The sequence below is a fragment of the Schistocerca serialis genome, chromosome 6, assembly GCF_023864345.2.
Source record: "Schistocerca serialis cubense isolate TAMUIC-IGC-003099 chromosome 6, iqSchSeri2.2, whole genome shotgun sequence".
Taxonomy (NCBI): Eukaryota; Metazoa; Arthropoda; class Insecta; order Orthoptera; family Acrididae; genus Schistocerca; species Schistocerca serialis.
Window position 1 is genome coordinate 357,714,346 of NC_064643.1, and position 18,098 is coordinate 357,732,443.

General features: G+C 44.5%; 1 protein-coding gene across 1 annotated transcript in view; it reads right to left on the reverse strand.

The window, feature by feature from the left end:
- The window catches only part of LOC126483610 (dnaJ homolog subfamily C member 13), a 380,828-nt gene that overhangs the window by 54,632 nt on the left and 308,098 nt on the right, over positions 1-18,098 (reverse strand). The window lies entirely within an intron of this gene.

Sequence of the window (18,098 nt, forward strand, 5' to 3'; positions counted from 1 at the left end):
AATCTTCTGCCCTCACGAATCTTTGTTTCGACTGCAGCCACCAAATCATCAGTGATCACAGAGGGCCGGCCTGAGCATTCTTCATCATGGACGTTTTGACGGCCATTTTAAAGCTCTCTAACCCATTGACGCACTTTACCATCACTCATTGCATTCAAGCCATAAACTTCTGTTAACTGACGATGAATTTCTGCAACTGATAGGCTTCTCGCGGTCAAAAAACGTATCACTGACCGTATCTCACACGCGGCAGGCGTTTCAATAATCGTAAACATTATAAAGTAGCACAGCGATGCGTACACGTCAGCTACAGAGCTGCAACTTGCATCAGTGTGAACGGGAAGGATGCTGGCAAGTGGCGCGGTGGCTTGTTGCGGCGTCCGCGCGAACTACAGGACTATACGCGCGAACGGCCCTTACTTAAAAAACAACCCTCGTATTATCAATAATTGGTTATTTTCTTTTTATGAAGAGTTGGCCAATTGGACCAAAAATTGTATCAAACTGTCATGTAATGCATCTCCTTAAGACAAGTTGCATGGTAGGGAAGAGATGATAGCGGCAGCCAATAGCATGCAAGCTAAAAGAAGTTATGTATGGGGGAGTGGCTGCATAGAGTTAGTGTTCAGACTTCTATCATTTCATGAGTCCAGTTTGTATTGCAACTTAGAATTTTTCTGCGAGTGAGACCAGAGAGCAGCTTTACAATTCATATAGGGAAATGTGTTGATACACATAGTGGAATTAGCTGTGAATTGGGAGGGAATTTCTGAGTCTGCAAATAATTGATTTTCAAAGGCATTTCTTGTGTCACCTAGCTCATTTGATAAAATTAACTCCAGTTACATCAGTTTACTTAACAAGTCAATGTGTGGTATCTGCAACAATTTCATTTTACAAGGTGTGGTTATAAGGCCCCACGCCCAACCCCCAAACTGGAGGACCAGGATTTTCCCTTGTGGTTTACTCGCCCTAGGGAAGATGGCTTCGCTTTGCCCATAGCGCTCCAGCCCCTGCCCCATGTGAGACATGCTTCATCTGGCTCCTCTCTCTAGGCCTGGAATTGTTGTGGATACCAGACCTCTGCCTCGGAAGGATATGATTTACAATATGATGACAAAGCAAAGAACATGTTAATAAGAAGGAAAATCAGTATCACGATAGCTACCCGGAATGTAAGGACATTTAAGGGATCTAGCAAAATTGTAAGAAATTAGAGGAAAAATGAATAGATATGGAGAGAAAATAACTGCACTACAAGAATTACAGTGGAAAGGACTGGGAGTGATTGCATCAGGGAAACACATACTGATGTACAGTGGAGGGGAAACATGACATTATGTTTCTGGATTTCTCATACATAGCTCAATGAAGGTAAATATAATTAGTTTCAAAGTAATTGATGATAGATTGCGTTCTTTGAGAGTTAGGGCAAAATCTTTCAATGTCGCGATGATGTGTGCCTATGCCCCTATGGAGGAATCAGATGAAGGTGAGCAGGGTGTATTTTACTCCAAACTGGGAGTATAAAAAAAAAAAAAAAAAAAAAAACAAGAAAGTTCAAAGGCATGGTGCAAACATTATCCTTGGGGATATGAATGCAAAAATAGGAAAAGAAGTAGTGTATGGAAAAATAATAAGAAAAGAAAGCCTGTGTGAAGCAAATAATGATAATAGACTGACACTGATAGAATCCGCCAATGGAAAGGAGATAATGAAAAACACATGGCTTCCAAGGAAAGATATTGAGAAGTGCACATGGGCATTGCCAAACGGAGTTGCAAGAAACCAGACAGACCATGTAATTAGATAAATGCCACATATCAGGCATCATGGAAGTCAGTAGCTGTAGAAGGGCAAATGGAGAGACAGAATTAGATATACAGACAGAAGATAAATATGGCAAGAAACAAAAAGAGAAAGGGAAAAGTGAAAGATAGCACAGAAAGTATCCAAATTAAAGAAAATCAGGAAGAATACAAAAAGAAATTAGAAAAGATTATCGAGACAAGAGAGCACATGGAATGAAGGGGATGTGGAAACTAACTGGGGGATACTGAAAGAGAGAGAACAGAAAAAGAGCAGATAAGTTATGTAGGATGAAGAAAATGCAGTGTGAAACGAGGAACATCAAATACTTGGATGAAATTAAGGATAATAATGAGACACAGAAGTTCTATAAAAGATCTAGAGAAATGAAGAGAAGATTTCAACTGAGACTGGTTCTGAGCTGGGAGCTAGTGAGCCAGTAAGACCTAGGAGTGGTGTGGGCATAACAGTATCCATGGCATCTCATAATATGAACACAAAATGCAAAACTTAAATTGCCATTTTGGAAATCTGAATTCGAAGTTTGGAAATAAATTCAGGAATATGGACTCGAAATGTGAAAATAAGTCTTGGGGTTAAATGAGAAATTCAACATAATTGACAGCAGCATGAATCATGAACTGGAGTGGCAATTTTGTAAGTTGAGCAAGCAATAAAGGAAACTACAGAGAAATTTGGAGTAGGAATTAAAATCCAGGGAGAAGAAATAAAAACTTTGAGATTTGCCATTGACATTGTAATTGCGTCAGAGACAGCAAAGGACCTGGAAAAGCATTTGAACAGAATGGACAGTGTCTTCAAAGGAGGATATAAGATGAGCATCAACAAAAGTAAAATGAGGATAACGGAATGTAGTCTAATTGCATCACATGATGCTTGAGGAATTGGATTAGGAAATGAGACACTTAAAGTACACTCCTGGAAATGGAAAAAAGAACACATTGACACCGGTGTGTCAGACCCACCATACTTGCTCCGGACACTGCGAGAGGGCTGTACAAGCAATGATCACACGCACGGCACAGCGGACACACCAGGAACCGCGGTGTTGGCCGTTGAATGGCGCTAGCTGCACAGCATTTGTGCACCGCCGCCGTCAGTGTCAGCCAGTTTGCCGTGGCATACGGAGCTCCATCGCAGTCTTTAACACTGGTAGCATGCCGCGACAGCGTGAACATGAACCGTATGTGCAGTTGACGGACTTTGAGCGAGGGCGTATAGTGGGCATGCGGGAGGCCGGGTGGACGTACCGCCGAATTGCTCAACACGTGGGGTGTGAGGTCTCCACAGTACATCGATGTTGTCGCCAGTGGTCGGTGGAAGGTGCACGTGCCCGTGCCCGTTGACCTGGGACCGGACCGCAGCGACGCACGGATGCACGCCAAGACCGTAGGATCCTACGCAGTGCCGTAGGGGACCGCACCGTCACTTCCCAGCAAATTAGGGACACTGTTGCTCCTGGGGTATCGGCGAGGACCATTCGCAACCGTCTCCATGAAGCTGGGCTACGGTCCCGCACACCGTTAGGCCGTCTTCCGCTCACGCCCCAACATCGTGCAGCCCGCCTCCAGTGGTGTCGCGACAGGTGTGAATGGAGGGACGAATGGAGACGTGTCGTCTTCAGCGATGAGAGTCACTTCTGCCTTGTGCCAATGATGGTCGTATGCGTGTTTGGCGCCGTGCTGGTGAGTGCCACAATCAGGACTGCATACGACCGAGGCACACAGGGCCAACACCCGGCATCATGGTGTGGGGAGCGATCTCCTACACTGGCCGTACACCACTGGTGATCGTCGAGGGGACACTGAATAGTGCACGATACATCCAAACCGTCATCGAACCCATCATTCTACCATTCCTAGACCGGCAAGGGAACTTGCTGTTCCAACAGGACAACGCATGTTCGCATGTATCCCGTGCCACCCAACGTGCTCTAGAAGGTGTACGTCAACTACCCTGGCCAGCAAGATCTCCGGATCTGTCCCCCATTGAGCATGTTTGGGACTGAATGAAGCGTCGTCTCACGCGGTCTGCACGTCCAGCACGAACGCTGGTCCAACTGAGGCGCCAGGTGGAAATGGCATGGCAAGCCATTCCACAGGACTACATCCAGCATCTCTACGATCGTCTCCATGGGAGAATAGCAGCCTGCATTGCTGCGAAAGGTGGATATACACTGTACTAGTGCCGACATTGTGCATGCTCTGTTGCCTGTGTCTATGTGCCTGTGGTTCTGTCAGTGTGATCATGTGATGTATCTGACCCCAGGAATGTGTCAATAAAGTTTCCCCTTCCTGGGACAATGAATTCACGGTGTTCTTATTTCAATTTCCAGGAGTGTAGTAAAGGAGTTTTGCTATTTGGGGAGCAAAATAACTGATGATGGTCGAAGTAGAGAGGATATAAAATGTAGACTGGCAATGCCAAGGAAAGTGTTTCTGAAGAAGAGAAATTTGTTAACATCATGTATAGAGTTAAGTGTCAGGAAGTCTTTCCTGAAAGTGTTTGTATGGAGTGTAGCCATGTATGGATGGATTATAACTAGTTTAGACAAGAAGAGAATAGAAGCTTTCAAAATGTGGTGCTGCAGAAGAATGCTGAAGATTAGATGGGTAGATCACATAACTAATGAGGAGGAGGTAATCACCAATTTAGTACTGGAGAGCAGCGTGGAGGGTAAAAATCATAGAGGGAGACCAAGAGATGAATACACTAAGCAGATTCAGAAAGATGTAGAGTGCAGCAGTAACTTGGACATGAAGAAGCTTGCACAGGATAGAATAGCACGGAGGGCTGCATCAAATCAGTCCCTGGACTGAAGACCTCAACAACAACAATGACAACAACAACAGTGGCAGTGTGAGAATGGGGAGGATGAAGAAAAATCTGCACTGGACAAGCTCAGCAGCAACATTATAGCTATCAAATCACAATTGAAACATGTGCTGAAAACTAAATCTGAAAGTTTTGATACCAAGTTAACAGCTGTTGCCTGTCACCTTGAAATTGCTGGAAATAGTAAAACTTGAATGGCTTATATTCATCTTATCATGCAGAGACCTGTTTTGAAACCAATTTCAGGCGACAACAGGTACCACCCTGTTGATTTCTTACTATTCTCTAGGGATTATTTTGTCATGGTGATGTCAAACAAAAAATAAACTTGCAAAGAGTCTATCAAAGGATTCTGCATGAACTTGCTCAAACCAAAACTAATGCTTTTGCAAGTTATAACAGTTTCTAGAAGAGTTAACTCAGTAAATATTGTAGTGATACCAATCATATTAGCTTACAAAATGAAGTTTTCAATGAGCCCCTGTACAGAAACGGCAAGATGACATCGCGTCTTTTCTACCAGAATGAATTCCACAAGTCCACTATGATAGACCCTTGGAAACATTAAACATAATTTGCACTCTTAAAAGACATTTACCTGAATCACTGCAGTGGGATTTAATTCACAGTCATACTGATCACCACCACCACCACCACCACCACCACCAGTTTGTGGGGTGCTGAACAGCGTGGTTATCAGTAACTGCACAAATTGTTTTACACTGTCCAGCCTTGCTACTTTCCCAAATGATGATGAAATGATGAGGACAACACAAACACCCAGCCCCTAGGCAGAGAAAATCCACATCCCAGCCGGGAATCAAACAGAGGATCCCATGATCGAGAGGCAGCAATGCTAGCCACTACACCACGAGCTGTGGACTCAGTTAACTTGTTCTTGGAATACGTGAAAAAGTTGGACCAGGCTTTATGCTAAATGCCATAGTTAGCAACAAACAGAATGGGCAATGAAAATGTTTTTGTTATGTTTTGCTTTAGGGCGCAAAAAACAATTGGGGTCATACACACCCAAGTCAAAACTATAGAACATGAGCACAGAGAGAAGTTAAATAACTATACCTCAGTCCCAATGGACAGAATAGGAGACAGCTAAAAACAGGCACATGGAAAAAGGGGCTAAAAAACACCTTAACTAAAAATTAAATGGCCTTTGCCATATTGCTTCAGCAGATAAAAAGTAAAACGCGGTCGACAGTCCATGCGTCATTCCCTAAAATGGCTGACAAATCAAACAGCAAAGCCAAGCTGGAATATAAATGGTTAAAAAACAGGCATTCCAGCAGGAAGTAGCGGGCAGTTAAAATTTGAATTCAATGTGTAGAAAATGGTGGGGTAGAGCCCACTTAGCAAATGACGATGGCTAAAAAGGCAGCACCCAATATGCAGCCAAGCCAAAATAATCTCCTCCCAGCAGGAGGGCAGAGAGGAGGTTGTCCAACACACAGGGAGAGGCTTAATAAGGTGAAACTTATTCCTGTGACGGGAGGACCATTGGTGATGCCAAATGGACACCACTTCATGACAGACAGCAACGGAGATATCATCAGAGGGAATACAGGTACTCGTGGGCTGAGGTACAAGGACTGCTGCCTTGGCAGCACCATCCGCAGCCTCGTTTCCTGGCAGCCCAACATGACCAGAACCCACAGAAACACGACACTGGCTCCAGCAAGATGAGCATGTGACAGTTTTCCTGGACCCGCTGCACAAAGGGATGAGCAGTGTACAGTGTACATACACTTTAGAGGGCACTGAGTCTGAGCAGAGGACACAATTGGAAAGGCTGTGTCGCCAGATATACTCCGTGGCCTGATACAAGGCGAAGGGCTCGGCAGTAAATACTGAGGAGTGTGCCGGAATCTGATATTGAAAGACACAGGTGCCAATGACAAAGGCACATCCGACTCCACAGTCAGTCTGAGAGCCATCAGTTAATACAAAGGTATTATCGTGAAGTTCCATATGAAGGTTGTGAAACTAGAGGCGATAGACCGAGGCTGGAGTAGTGTCCTTAGGAAGCGAATGAAGGCCAAGGTTAACATGGGCTGCATCACAAAGCCAAGGTAGTGAAGCGCTCACACCCACTGGGAAAGTTGCAGGTAGTGTGAAGTGAAGCCGCCATAAGAAGTACCGAAAGCAGACTCCGGGAGGTAATAGAGAAGAGGGACGAGCCCCATGCTCATGAACAAAGGAATTATCAAAGGAGGTGGCATAGGAGGGGTGGCCACACATGGTAGACAAAAAGCATGCATACCTGCCGAGGAGAAAGTCATGGCAGTTGGACAGTGGTAGTTGAGCAGTGTAAAAGGTGCCTTTGGTCCAACGGATGCCATGATGGTGGATAGTCTTGAAATGGCATAAGAGGGATGGGCGTGCAGATGCAGAAACGAAGCACCCACAGTCAAGTTTTGAATGGACGAGTGACCGGTACAAACGGAGAAGGGTGGTTCAATGGGCACCCCAGGAAGGACCATTGAGGACACACAGGACACTGAGGGATGGCGTACAGAGAGCTGCCAGGTAACACACATGGGAGGACCAAAAGAGTTTCCTATCATGCATGAGCCCCAGGAATTTCATAGTTTCAAGAAATGTAAGGGCAACAGGCCCAGAGATGCTGGGAGAAACCATTTGCGCCGCCAGGAATGAAAATGTAATTTACATGTAACTGAAGGAAACGGAGGATGAGTTGCGAACTATTATAGCTGTCATGGACACCATGACCAAATTAACAGAGAGCATCAGCAGTTTCCTGATAACAGAAACCAATGTCATATTCAGAAAAATAGCATGGCAATTCAGTCAACAAAACACCCAAAATTTTATGGAGAGGGAAATACAGATTGTAGCAAACTTATTATCCTCAGAAGGGAGAAATGCCTGGCAATCAATCAAAAAACTATGTTGGGTTGCATCAGAGGTCTGAGACAGGATATGAAATTGATGAGGGAATGGACCAGAAATGAAAATAAAGGGTTTGATGGTAGATGGGAAACAAGACATTAATATATGTTCCATGGACAACTATCTAGGTAACACTTTGCTGTGGCATTGTGCAAACAAATATAACAGCAGGCAAAATATGGACAATGATAACAGAAGTGAAAATAGTGATACGAATAATGATTTTTAAGGTCAAAAATTATTTGAACAGGTTGAATCTGAGGAGGATTGCAACTGAAGTAGTATTGGCATTTGCTGTGTTTGATAATATAAATATGTGTATGTGTAATGTGGAGGAAACTCATTTAAATGATAATGTGTGCGATAATAATACTGATAACGTGATCAGCAACAGCAAAGATGTTAATGATGTAATAGTGGAAACATGCAAGGCTGTTTCTGTGGGTAATAATTATGAAGTGTTTGGTAAGGAGATCAGCAATAACTGTAGCAACAATGTGCAAAATGTCACAGTTACCTGTAATGTTGATGTTTTGGAGCTGCCAGAGAATGCACAAAGTGATATTGTGGACTATGGAGGCCAATACATGTGAGGATTTGTTAAATGTTGTTGTTAATGGAAGGTATGAGGAGAAAGAATTACAGACATATCTGTTAATGGAAGATGGAGGCCAAATTACACTAGACAGTGCTTTTTAGAGATGATTGGAGAGAAAAGGATGAATGTCAACATAGTGTGAAAGATTGGATAGGTAAATCTAAATTTTATTAATGCATTAATGCTGAAGAATGAGTATGATGAAAAAATTGAGTTTGCCAAGAACAGTTTCAAGATTAATAATCCTTCATAGAAGTTTGAGGAGGACAATGATTTAGAGCCAGTACATTGTTTGACTGAACACTATGGAGATGGTTGGTTGGTTTAAAAGAGGGAGGGGGGGGGGGGGGCAACCTGCTAGGTCATCAGTCCCTCGTTATGATTAAAATAGCTCCACAAGGGTGGGAGTAAAACAAACAAGACACTAAAGCAAAGCTGGAAGAAAGGAAAACCACAATAACAACAGAAGGACAACAAACACTAGAATGGACATAATTGGACAAGAAAACCACAGAGAGGTGCAAGAAACAGATAGAAGGGATAAAAACAAGAGAGCAGATGACTAGGGCTGGCCGACCACAAGAATAAAAAGGATAAGCCAGCCACTCTGCGACACATTAAAACATCCAGCATAAAATCACTAGCGTGGAGAACACAAATGGACAAAATGCAAGTGCTACAACTTAGATAGAATGATAAAACCCACCCTCACATATAAAACGTAAAACCTTAGCCGATGCGTTGTGAGCTAAAATTAATGGTAACGAGCCCGGTAACTGAAGATTCCATTGCAGGGCAGCTAAAGAACTACAGCTCAACAAGATATGGTCCACTGTCAGCCAGGCACTGCACCAACACTGAGATGGGTCTTCACGTTGCAGGAAGTAGCCATGGGGTGTTCAAGCATGGCCAATGCGGAGCCGGCAGAGAACCACAGAGCCCCTGCGAGAGGCCCACATAGAGGACGTCCACACATTCATAGTCTCCTTAATTGCACACAGTTCATTGTGCATACTGAGACTGTACCATTCCATCTCCAAAAGCTGGAAAACCTTGTGGCATAAAAACAAAAGCAGGTCTGTTATTGGAATGCCGATCTCCATAAGCGGTTTCCGTGTAGCCTGTCGGCAAGTTAGTTGCCTGGAATTCCGACGTGACCTGGGGTCCAGACAAACACCACTGAACGACTTGACCATTCCAGTGCACAGGTGGACGCCTGGATGGTCACTACCAAAGGATGACAAGGGTAGCACTGGTCAATAGCTTGTAGGCTACTCAAGAAGTCAGTACACAGAAGAAACGACTCCCCAGAGCATGAACGGATGTGCTCAAGAGCATGAGATATAGCCACCAGCTCTGCAGTGAAAACACTGCAGCCACTAGGCAAAGAACGCTGTTCAATATATCCTCCATGGGCATATGCAAAGCCATTGTGACCATCAGCCATCGAGTCATCCGTGTAAACCCCTTAATGGCCCCAGCACATGTCAAGAATCAAGGGGCAGTGACAGTGGAGAGCCATGTGAAAAGTCCAGATGAAGCCGCAGCCTAGGTGTACACCACGGAGGTGTATGTAAGTGGACCTTGAGTATAGGTGGTAAAGCCATGGACTCCAGTTTGGATAGAAGGGATTGGATGCGAACTGCAATTGTAAGCCCTGATCTGGGCCACCGATGCAGGAGATGAACCGCCGTGGGTGGAAAAAAGAGATTGTAATTCGGTAGCGCAGAGAACTACAAACATGTGCAACATAACTAGTGAGCAGCTGTGAACGCCTAACCTTCAATGGAGGGATTCTGGTCACCAGACTCATCCTAAAAACACTCGTCGCTAGTGGTGCACTAGGTCCAGTAAACGCAACGCTGAGGGCGCAGCTGAACCATAAACGAGACTCCCATAGTCAAGGTGGGCTTGAACAAAGGCTCTGTAGAGCTGTAGCAGTGTAGAGTGATCCACACCCCAGTTGGTGTTGCTCAGGCAACGGACAGCACTGAGGTGCTGCTAGCACTTCCACATAAGCTGACGAAGGTGAGGAAGCCAAGTCAATCACGCATCGAAAACCAGTCCTAAGAATCGATCTGTCTCCACTACAGTGAGTTGTTTAAAGGTTATTAGGTGCTCAATGTAAGGATGCCGCTTATGTCGCTGTAGAGCTTGCCGATGCTCTTAATTGCCTCAGCAACTTCCGCCAACCACCAAGGTACTGACTTTTGCCAGGGGCACCCCACCCTAAAAACAAGGGATCATGATTCCGCTGAAGAAATAATTGTTGTAGTCACTTGCTCAACCATCACATCAATGTTACCATGTGGGGGGGGGGGGGGGGGGGGATTCAATGATGACAGCAGAGGTGAAGGCTTCCCAGTCTGTCTTGTTGAAAGCCCAACTCGCTATGCATTAGTGGACATAACATTGGGGGAGTGACAGGAAGATGGGGAAGTGGTCACTACCACACAGGTCATCATGTGCTCTCCAATGGATAGAGGGGAGAAGGCCAGGACTGCAAACTGAGAGATCAATAGCTGAATATATGCCATGTGCCACACTGAAAAGTGTGTGTGTGTGTGGGGGGGGGGGGGGGCACCTGTATTTAAGATGCAGAGGTCGAGTTGGGACAGTAAATTTTCAACATCTCTACCTCGGCCAGTAAGCACGGTGCAACCCCACAAGGGGTTATGGGTGTTAAAATCTCCCAAAAGTAGGAAAGTTTTAGGGAGTTGATCAATCAGTGCAGCCAATATGTTCAGTGGTATTGCACCATCTGGAGGGAGATATATGTTGCTGACAGGTATTTCCTGCGTCATCCATATCCTGACAACCACAGCTTCAAGAGGAGTTTGAAGGACACAGTTTCACTACACACTGAGTTCAGGACATAGACGCAAACTCCAACCGACACTCTATTATATTCGCTAATGTTCTTGTAATATCCCCTGTAGCCCTGAAGGGCAGGGGTCTGCATTTCTGGGAACCAGGTTCCCTGGACGACAATGCAGAAAGCAGGTGTAAAGCTTAACAACTGCTGTAGCTCAGCCAGGTGGTAGAAGTAACCGCAGCAATTCCACTGGGGGATGACATCATAGTGAGGCAGAGAAGACATGAAATGCTCAATGAGGCAGTTTACACCTCAGGGCCACCTGCTGCCACTGACTGAGTACCTGTGCAATAGACATCCACTGCGTCTGAGAGTCCAGAGAGATCTAGGTCCTCAGCAGATGCCAGAACCTCCACTTCATCCTCAAACTCAGAGCTTGTAGGGAGCAGTGGTATGGGTGCCACCGCAAAGTCTCGGTTCTTGGGGGTCTTCTTCTTTTTGATTTTCTCACACTACTCCTTTGGCTTTTCTGGCTGGGAGGGCTTCACTGAGTCAGTCTCAGGGACTGAGTAGGACACTGAAGCTCTATGACCAGCTACTTGTGGTTGCTTCAGCCACTGGCGGGTGTCTACTTTGCTGCTGGTAGGAATGTGGGAAGGGAGTAACCCAAGGGACCCATTCTAAGTGAGAGGAGTTGAAGAAGATGCACGCTTCTCCAGCTGAGAAGTGCGGACTGATGTCACCGATCATTGGGGGGGGGGGGGTGTCCTCACCATCAAGGGGGCAGATGGAGTCTGACAGCTCTGAGAGTCAACTGTATGCGACAGAACGGAATATGCTACAGCTGTTGTCATAGCAGCAGCATAAGTGGATGTCATACACACAGGATGTAGCCTCTCATACTTTCTCTAAGACTCTGTATAGATCAGTCGGTCCATGGTCTTGTATTCCATTATTTTCCTTTCTTTCAGTAGAATCCTACAGCCTGGTAAGCAAGGGGAATAGTGCTCTCCGCAGTTGACACAGATGGGAGGCAGGGAACATTGAGTATTGGGATGAGAAGAGCATCCACAATCTCAACAGGTGATGCTGGAAGTACAGCAGGAAAACATAAGGCCAAACTTCCAGCACTTAAAGCACCGCATTGGGGGAGGGATATATTGTTTCACATCACAGCGGTAAACCATCACCTTGACTTTTTCAGATAATGTGTCACCCTGAAAGGCCAAGATGAAGGCACCAGTGGCAACCTGATTATCCCTCGGATCCCAATGGATGCACTGGGCAAAATGAACACCTTGTCACTTTAAGTTGGTGCATAGCTCATCATTGGACTGTAAAAGAAGGTCCCTGTGGAATATAATACCCTGGACCATATTTAAGCCCTCATGGGGTGTGTTGGAAACAGAAACATCCCCCAGCTTGTCACAAGCAAGTAAGGCCCGTGACTTGGCAGAGGATGCTGTTTTTATCAAGACTGACCCACGGCACATTTTGGACAAGCCCTCCACCTCCCCAAACTTGCCCTCTAAATGTTCCATACAAAACTGAGGCTTCATTGAGATGAAATATTCCCCATCAACTCTCGTACATACAAGGTACTGGGGTGAATAAGCTTCGCTGCCATCCTTAGCCTCGCGTTCCTCCCATGGTGTGGCCATGGAGGGGAACGATTTGAGGTCTTATTTCATTGCACTGAAGTTAGACCTCGATTGCTTAGACTGCTGGTGGTGGACCACCAACAAGAGATGACTTACTACGCTTCATGGCGTGTCATCTGCCCTGATGCCACCCACTCTGACCACCAGGGGCTGTGCCTATGGGCACTACCCAGCTGCAGCTCCTTGGCATACATGGGGATTTTATGGCGCAAGCATCAGCAGAGCGATCCCTGTGTAGCCAGGGGGCTACAACCAACAGGATCATGGGGGCCAACCACAATGTACCAGTTACCGTGCTGGATATTAGGTGCAAACAAGCAAAGAAATCCATTATCGTCATCGACGCAGAAAGCGATACTACATAGTGGCTGGAGGGAAATGCACCCAGGAGGGTGACATTGTCCAAGAGCTGGAGAATGAGCGAAAGTTCAGATCCACGTCGATGAATGATGTGGAAGGTCTCAGCGCACGATGCACCATGTAAGGCACCCTTCCCCAATTGGCTCACACTTCGGTAAATTTTGAAGAATGGAAGTCAAACCCTACATGGGACCCTCACATGAACGCCAAAACAAGCGAGACCCCTTTTAGTCGCCTCGAACGACAGGCAGGAATATCTCAGGCCTATTCTAACCTCTGGAGAGGGGGGGGGGGAGGGGGGGCAGGGGGGGGGGCGGGGAGGGGGGGGGGTTTAGAGGTATTAGTTGACAGTGGGAGCAATATCTGTGCCATAAATGAAACATTTTATGATCAAACTGAGGAAATGTATGGTAAGAAACTGATAGAGTTTCCTGTGATAAATGAGAGATTTATTAATGCTACAGGCCTGAACAGTAAGCCAATCAAAAGAGAAGTTGTGACTGAGTTTGTTGTATATGAGGAGTCATTTGAGAAAAATTCCTTAGTGATACCAGGTTGAACTGAATTTAGTGCTTGGGATGGACTTCCTGACCGAGAGTGCCAAAAACCAGAAGCACGAGTAGTAGCTTATTATGTACGTACAGTCAGTTGTCAGTTGTCAGTTGTAGGGTTACTGTATTATTAATTTTAGAACCTGTGAGAGGAGGAGGAGGAGATTAGTGTTTAACGTCCCGTCGACAACGAGGTCATTAGAGACGGAGCGCAAGCTCGGGTGAGGGAAGGATGGGGAAGGAAATCGGCCGTGCCCTTTCAAAGGAACCATCCCGGCATTTGCCTGAAGCAATTTAGGGAAATCACAGAAAACCTAAATCAGGATGGCCGGAGACTGGATTGAACCGTCGTCCTCCCGAATGTGAGTCCAGTGTGCTAACCACTGCGCCACCTCGCTCGGTAGAACCTGTGAGAGTGGAGGTGGCTACACCACTGTACGACAGCACATCTGAGAATGGTGGGATCATCATGTTTCTTAGCGTCATGGAAGAGGTCAATCCAAATCATAATTGCTAAGAGGGAATTCTATGTACACACACAAGAGGGGGTAGTTGAAGGTCCTCGCACGGAGCTTCCAATTGAACACCACTCATTTTTGTGCAATTCACCAACAGTCTGAACTGTTGGTAGTGAAACAGCCCATTAACAATTAACAATTTGGCCAATTGTTCATGTAATTCTAGGGACATTTTGAGTCTGCTTTTTGTGAAATTGGCTGACTGCTAGTGGTGTCCAGATAACTAGTGCTGCTACAACAGAGTTCTGTTTTAATGAATAAACTGTTGAATTTCAACAGTACTCCTTATGCCACCTAGCTCTTTTAATATAACCATTCCCAGCTACATTCATTTACTCATACTGCAATTAACAAGTCTACAAAGAAATCACAAACTTAAAAAAAGGGGGGGGGGGACTTTTTTCAGAAGCACATGCACGTGCGCACCCCTCCCCCCCCCCCTCCCCCAATTTGCCTATTTATTGTTGCCACACTGGAAAATTTGTTTGATTAATTTACATTCTCCTGATTCTTTCACCTGCACAATAAATACAAAATATCCCTTCCACAATAATTCTACAGGGTCCAGATATTTCTGTAAATTTTTTTGTCCTTAACATGCAGTTGTCATTTTCATCTGTTTTCTGTCTCACAATGTTTCTTTCTTTCCTATATTTAATTGGTCCCCTACTTTCAGCGTAGCAATGAACTGAACTGTAATGAGTGCAGTCATGTCTACATTCTAGGATGCGAGTTTTACATTCACTGTCAGTTTGTTATTATATTGTATCTGTTCTTTGAAAGTCGGTACGGCATCTCAGTCTTTTTGATTTTGTCGTCATTTGTATATTTAGTTAAACCATTTGTTGAAATGAGTGATCTACGGTATTTAAATGTTTCTGATTCACTTTTTTTTCCAAAACTCTGTTTTTTTATTATGCTGGTGTGTCTGAAACATTGTTCATGTACTTTGTTTTAGACTTAAAATCCTGTTACCTTCCCAACTTTTCGCAAACTATTTATTTGGATTTATGTCTATGTAAAATAATAAACAGATCATTTACTGGTGCAATGTGTGTAATTTTGATACTACTCTTTTGGTAAGCATTTTGATCTGTCAGTTTATTCACTTTCAGTTCATTTTTCTATCCTAAATGATTTTTTTCAAGGCTTAGTTAAAGTACGCAAGTAACAGACCATATGTTAGCACAAACCATGTTTTGTTATTCTGATGAAATAATAACTTGGGTTTAGTATTTAGAAGGAGTGTTTAATTATTAATTTGTTACCTGCTTTGGCATGTGGGGAATAGGGATTGATTTCTTTACAGAATCAAGTGTTCTTTGAAAGAGTATAGAGGTGGTGGTGATTTTGTTTCACCGCTATTTAAAGTAAGATTACCAAGTTAAAGTTGACAGATGACAGGGCCATGATGTGAAAAGCAATGGTCCCATAACACTCCCCTGTGGCACGCCAGAGGTTACTTTAACGTCTGTAGACGTCTCTCCATTGATAACAACATGCTGTGTTCTGTTTGCTAAAAACTCTTCAATCCAGCCACACAGCTGGTCTGATATTCCGTAGGCTCTTACTTTGTTTATCAGGCGACAGTGCGGAACTGTATCGAATGCCTTCCGGAAGTCAAGAAAAATAGCATCTACCTGGGAGCCTGTATCTAATATTTTCTGGGTCTCATGAACAAATAAAGCGAGTTGGGTCTCACACGATCGCTGTTTCCGGAATCCATGTTGATTCCTACATAGTAGATTCTGGGTTTCCAAAAACGACATGATACTCGAGCAAAAAACATGTTCTAAAATTCTACAACAGATCGATGTCAGAGATATAGGTCTATAGTTTTGCGCATCTGCTCGACGACCCTTCTTGAAGACTGAGACTACCTGTGCTCTTTTCCAATCATTTGGAACCCTCCGTTCCTCTAGAGACTTGCGGTACACGGCTGTTAGAAGGGGGGCAAGTTCTTTCGCGTACTCTGTGTAGAATCGAATTGGTATCCCGTCAGGTCCAGTGGACTTTCCTCTGTTGAGTGATTCCAGTTGCTTTTCTGTTCCTTGGACACTTATTTCGATGTCAGCCATTTTTTCGTTTGTGCGAGGATTTAGAGAAGGAACTGCAGTGCGGTCTTCCTCTGTGAAACAGCTTTGGAAAAAGGTGTTTAGTATTTCAGCTTTACGCGTGTCATCCTCTGTTTCAATGCCATCATCATCCCGTAGTGTCTGGATATGCTGTTTTGAGCCACTTACTGATTTAACGTAAGACCAGAACTTCCTAGGATTTTCTGTCAAGTCAGTACATAGAATTTTACTTTCGAATTCACTGAACGCTTCACGCATAGCCCTCCTTACGCTAACTTGACATTGTTTAGCTTCTGTTTGTCTGAGAGGTTTTGGCTGCGTTTAAACTTAGAGTGAAGCTCTCTTTGCTTTCGCAGTAGTTTCCTAACTTTGTTGTTGTACCACGGTGGGTTTTTCCCGTCCCTCACAGTTTTACTCGGCACGTACCTGTCTAAAACGCATTTTACGATTGCCTTGAACTTTTTTCCATAAACACTCAACATTGTCAGTGTCGGAACAGAAATTTTCGTTTTGATCTGTTAGGTAGTCTGAAATCTGCCTTCTATTACTCTTGCTAAACAGATAAACCTTCCTCCCTTTTTTTTATATTCCTATTAACTTCCATATTCAGGGATGCTGCAACGGCCTTATGATCACTGATTCCCTGTTCTGCACTTAAAGAGTCGAAAAATTCGAGTCTGTTTGTTATCAGTAGGTCCAAGATGTTATCTCCACGAGTCGGTTCTCTGTTTAATTGCTCAAGGTAATTTTCGGATAGTGCACTCAGTATAATGTCACTCGATGCTCTGTCCCTACCACCCGTCCTAAACATCTGAGTGTCCCTGTCTATATCTGGTAAATTGAAATCTCCACCTAAGACTATAACATGCTGAGAAAATTTATGTGAAATGTATTCCAAATTTTCTCTCAGTTGTTCTGCCACTAATGCTGCTGAGTCGGGAGGTCGGTAAAAGGAGCCAATTACTAACCTAGCTCAGTTGTTGAGTGTAACATCCACCCATAATAATTCACAGGAACTATCCACTTCTACTTCACTACAGGATAAACTACTACTAACAGCGACGAACACTCCACCACTGGTTGCATGCAGTCTATCCTTTCTAAACACCGTCTGTACCTTTGTAAAAATTTCGGCAGAATTTATCTCTGGCTTAAGCCAGCTTTCTGTACCTATAACGATTTCAGCTTCGGTGCTTTCTATCAGCGCTTGAAGTTCTGGTACTTTACCAACGCAGCTTCGACAGTTGACAATTACAATACCGATTGCTGCTTGGTCCCCGCATGTCCTGACTTTGCCCCGCACCCGTTGAGGCTGTTGCCCTTTCTGTACTTGCCCAAGGCCATCTAACCTAAAAAAAACGCCCAGCCCACGCCACACAACCCCTGCTACCCATGTAGCCGCTTGTTGCGTGTAGTGGACTCCTGACCTATCCAGCGGAACCCGAAACCCCACCACCCTATGGCGTAAGTCGAGGATAACCCTAAATGTAGTCAAAGACTACGAATCAATATATCTCACCCAATCAGCTCTCCTCATGCAATGTGTAAACTGCCTGTCTTTAATGTATGTCTAGATACACTCAGTTAAATGGATAGAAGATTTTCTTTGTGGTTTAAACCGCACATTAATGGAATTCTCTCTGCTTCTGAATAGATCCAGTTAACATTATACAGTTAACTGTATAATGAAAAGTTCACCTTGTTGAACACACATTTTCAGCAGTTTTCCTTCAGTCACTGGTCTATCTCATAGGTGGATTCAGATGTAAGAGGAATAAAAAAACCTTCTGGTCTACCACCTTCCCCAGAGGTGTGTAGGTAATTGTCTCTCTTCCTCCCTCTGTGTGTGTGTGTGTGTGTGTGTGTGTGTGTGTAAGGGCCTGTGCACAAAAAACCACTATTCAATAAAAGCAGGAAAGTTTGATTTAAA